This window comes from Passer domesticus, chromosome 9 (assembly GCF_036417665.1).
Source record: "Passer domesticus isolate bPasDom1 chromosome 9, bPasDom1.hap1, whole genome shotgun sequence".
Taxonomy (NCBI): Eukaryota; Metazoa; Chordata; class Aves; order Passeriformes; family Passeridae; genus Passer; species Passer domesticus.
Genome location: NC_087482.1, coordinates 8,049,170 through 8,053,429, shown reverse-complemented (window position 1 = coordinate 8,053,429; position 4,260 = coordinate 8,049,170). Strand labels below are relative to the sequence as shown.

At 59.5% G+C, this 4,260-nt stretch overlaps 2 long non-coding RNA genes across 2 annotated transcripts; both read right to left on the bottom strand.

Annotated features, from left to right (window-relative positions):
• Nucleotides 1–1,199: 1,199 nt before the first annotated feature.
• LOC135307715 (uncharacterized) lies at nt 1,200–1,974 on the bottom strand. The gene is made up of 3 exons (XR_010368389.1): nt 1,915–1,974; nt 1,729–1,827; nt 1,200–1,284 (listed from the first exon to the last, which is right to left on the bottom strand). It is a non-coding gene; the product is annotated as an uncharacterized LOC135307715 (long non-coding RNA).
• Nucleotides 1,975–2,611: 637 nt separating this feature from the next.
• LOC135307564 (uncharacterized) lies at nt 2,612–4,027 on the bottom strand. Its single transcript, XR_010368297.1, has 3 exons — nt 3,889–4,027; nt 3,334–3,441; nt 2,612–2,681 (listed from the first exon to the last, which is right to left on the bottom strand). It is a non-coding gene; the product is annotated as an uncharacterized LOC135307564 (long non-coding RNA).
• Nucleotides 4,028–4,260: the final 233 nt, after the last annotated feature.

The following is a 4,260-nucleotide window of genomic DNA, read 5'->3' as shown; positions in this document are numbered from 1 at the left end:
CAGCAGGGCACGGCTCTGGGCAGGGTCCCTGGCCAGGAGCGGGCCCCAGAGCGCCTCTGCCTTTCAAGGGCAACCTCGGCCCTGCTCTTTCTCCTCCCCACCTCCCTCTGCCTCTGCCCCGTGCCCCTGGGGCTGCTCTTGGCCAGGCAGCCTCAGTGGGAGCCAGCACTGGCTGCAGCCCCAGCGGGGCCCCCAGGACAAGGCCCAGCAATTGAGAGGCCAATGGAAGCACTGGGCAGCAGCACAACCCTCAGCAGAGTTATTTGGACAATCATGGGCTGGCCACAACTCCACTGCAGCCTCAATGGGAATGTTCCCTGTCCATGCTGGACTTTGAAAAGAAGCTGTTGGAGGGGGCGGGCAATAAAACACTCACTGTTTTCTGTTCCAGGAATACCAGATTCCAAAGCAGCAGAATAGGAAGACAAGCTCCAAATAAAGCATGCCTGCCAGAAACGCTAGCCAGCAGTCGGTTCCCTGACAGAAGCCCCTTCCGAGGCCATCCTGGGCATCGGGAACAGGTCTTGTGGTGCCGGCTGCATCTGTGGGAGCGATGGGGAGCGTGAGCCCGTGCTGTGCTGCACTGCTGAGCTGGCAGCACGGTGGATACAGGCAGGACGTTCTCTGTTTCCCCCAGAGCTGGGGCCTGCAGGCACCTTGCCGGCCCTTGGCACAGGCTGTGCCAGCCAACAAAGCCCAGCAGGCCGGGAGGAGAGCCCGGGGGCAGCGCAGCTGCTTGGGCAGTGGCTGCTGCCAGGGACACGGGCCAAAGGCATCCCTGAGCAGCCACTGCCACCCCTGGCCCTCCCTGCCCCGTGACAGCTCCCCCAGCCCCAGGGGACAGGCTCAGGCCCTGTCAGGAGCCAGCGCAGCCCCTGCCCAGTCGGGAGCCAGGGCTGGCTCTGGCCCTGGGCTGGCGGCAGGGCTCCCGCTCGGGGCTGCTCCTGTGCCTTGGGCCTCTGGGCACTCAGGGCCAGCTCCGCAGCAGCTGCAGCGCCAGGGACGTTGTTGCACCCGTCCCTTTTCCCCGGGGCTCTGAACCAGCTCCAGAGGCCTGGAAGCCGAGGCGCCTCCAGCTTTGGCTGCTGCCGGGCTGGGCAAGGGCAGGCCCTGGGAGAAGAGCTGCTGCCACACAGCCCCGGCCAGGCCTGAGCCCGGCACAGCAATTACCTGCTGTGCCTGTGCCCATGTCTGGCATCGCCTTCCTTCCTGCAGCAGGGGCTGCCAATGAGCCACTGCTTCTCCCTGAGTGTTCCTCCTCCTGAACAGCCTTTTGGTCCATCACTTGAAAAAGGAAAAAAGGGACAACTGGATCAAATGGAAATATTCCCCACTGGGGAGGTGGCACCTTCAGGAGGCAATGCTTGTCTAAGTCACAGGTAAAGATCAGGAAAAAGCCCAGGTAATTGGGGCTGGGCCAGTGCACTCCCTTGTGCAAACAGCTGCACCTCCTGATCTTCTCAGAGACTGGGAAATGGCAGGGGATCTCAGGCCCACAGTACAGTTGGGGCACCCTATCAGCTAATGCCAAATTCCATCCTGCAGAGGCTGGGGAGGAATTGCAGCCAGGCCAGGTTGGGAAACAGCCCTGCAGGCCGTGAAAGCAGCAGCGGGGCAGCGAGGCTGCCATGGATCCCTTCCTGCTGTGCCGGGCACGGCGTGTCCAGATGTGCAGCCAAAGCCCCCGGCTGCTGAGTCCCAGGGGAAGCATGAGGGAAACGCACCCACCTTGTCCTCCGGGTGCTTCCTTCTGTGTTTGTCTCAGGAATTCATCTGAGTCATGAGACTTTTTGGCGGCAAAAACTTGGGTCTTTCCTTTTGGAGGACCTTAAGAGAAAGTAGTTCCATTTCCCAGGAATGGATCCCACAAAAGCAGGACTCAGCCTGTGGGGTCAGCAGGGACACACTACTCACCCCTGCCATGGGAGCTGGGTTGAGGCCAAGCATCCAGCCCTGGAGCTTGAGAAGTCCTCCCCGCAGACACACCTGTAACTCAACAGCCACAGAAGCTTCTGCCATCTCTGCTGATCTGCACGGGCACCACTGAGCCGCAGGAGCGGTGAGGGGTTCGTGCAGGGCGAGGGTACACACGTGCATGGTTCTGTGCTGGCACCTGCAGCGCTGCCTCCCTGGCCCAGCTTTGGGCTCTGAGCTGGCAGCTCTCCCAGGGGAAAGGCCTTGACCTACCCTCAGCATCTCCCAGAGCCTCAGTCCTGGATGTGGGGCCTTCACCGGCAGGTTCAGCTGCAAGGAAAGGCAGGACAGAAGAGCTCCTGTGGCACTGCAGGAGATCCTCAGGCTGCCCACAAGGCTCAGCCCCGGGGCACAGCCCTGGGCCCAGCCCCTTCCCTCTCTGCTCTTCTCTGTGGCTGCACAGAGCACACGGAAGGACACACTGGCACAGCACACGGGAGGAGGACTGAAAGATCAATGCTCCTTCCTCCCACTGACAGCGATCCTGTGGGAGCCCTCAGGCCTCCAGAAGGGAGCAGGGAAAGATTCTCAGAATCCTTCAGCCCTTACATAATGTTAAGGGAAATGGTTTATAAATGAGCTTTGGTTGCATTGATCCTGATTATTCACTCAGGAAAGGCCGAATGGAAACTTGCCCCCAGCATCCTCCAGGAACTTCAAACCATCCTTCATCAGGACTTCCTGAAAACCCATGTCACGATTCCAGTCTAAAAGGGAGCAGAGATCAGAACCATATCTGTGGCATGCTGGGATCCCCTAATGCTACAGGGAAAAGGGCACTGCAAGGGGGTCGGGTAAGGCTATGGGAGCCAGATGGGAATGGACATGGCCAAAGGTGCACAGGGGCTTGGGGAGCTCTGAGCTGGCTCCTGATCACTCTCCACACTCTTTCCCTGCCCTCAGCAACATCCCTGGGAGGGGTGGCTGGAGTAGCCCAGGGCCCTGGGGCTCTCTCCCTCAAACTCACAGAAAATCCACACTAAATCCTTGGGGAAGACTGCAGCAGGCAGTGCCACAGCTATGCCTCCTTGCTACACTCCCTCCTGCCCTCCTTCTGCTGGGACAGCTCCCACATCCCAAGGGCAAACAGCCAGGCCCTCTCAGGACACACTGGAGCCTTGCTCTCCCCCTCTGTCCTTTCCCCACCGTGGGCACCCCGTGCAGTCACTGCCAGGTTTCAGGACATGTCTCCCATGGAGGGACCCCAGCAGGACTGCTCAGTACCCGAGTGCCCTGAGCCTGCTCGGGATAATTCCCCTGGGCTGTGCCGCTCTAGTCCAGGCTGTGCCCGCACTGCCAAACAGCAGAGAGGGCAGCTCAAGCCTCAGCAGGGCTCAGGCCCAGAGGCACAGCAATTACCTCCTGTGCCTGTGCCTGGCATGGCCTCCCTTCCTGTAGCAGAGGCTGGCACGGAACCACTGCTTCCTCCGGGAAATGCTTCCTTCTGCACAGGCTCTCCGTTCATTTCTGGAAAATGGAAAAGAGACAGCTGGATCAGATGAAAACATTCCTGACTGGGAATGGGGAAGGTGAGGCATCACTTATGAAAGGAATGGATAAGGATCAGAAAACACCCAGGATTTTGGGACAACCCAAGGCTGCTTCCTTCCCCAAACAGCCCCAACATCTGATCTGCCTGGACACCAGGAAATTGCTGGGGATCTGAGGGAGGGCATGGACTGTGGTGAAACTGGGGCTGCCAGTCAGCTGATGCCAAATGCCTTCCGGCAGAGGCTGGGCAGAAGCTGCAGCCAGGCCAGGCTGGGAAACAGCCCTGCAGGGCGTGAAAGCAGCAGCGGGGCAGCGAGGCTGCCATGGATCCCTTCCTGCTGTGCCGGGCACGGCGTGTCCAGATGTGCAGCCAAAGCCCCTGGCTGCTGAGTCCCAGGGGAAGGATGAGGGAAATGCACCCACCTTGCCTTCTCTGCAGACATTCCTTCAGCATTTGCCACATGATTTTTAATGGGTCCTGGAATTTCTTGCCTGCCATGTCTTTGGTCTCTCCTGTCCGAGGACCTTAAGAGGAAGTAGTTCCATTTCCCAGCAATGGACCCCACAAAAGCAGAGCTCAGCCTGAGGGGTCAGCAGGGACACACTACTCACCCCTGCCATGGGAGCTGGCCTTTTGTGCAGCATCCAAGGTAGGAGTTGGTGAGGTCGTCCCTGCAGACACGCCTGTAACACAACAGCCACAGAAGCTTCTGTCACCTGGTTCTTACCAGTCAGTCAAACATTACGCCTTGGTGGGACAGTGAGAACATACCTGCAGAATGCTCAGAGGGCTTC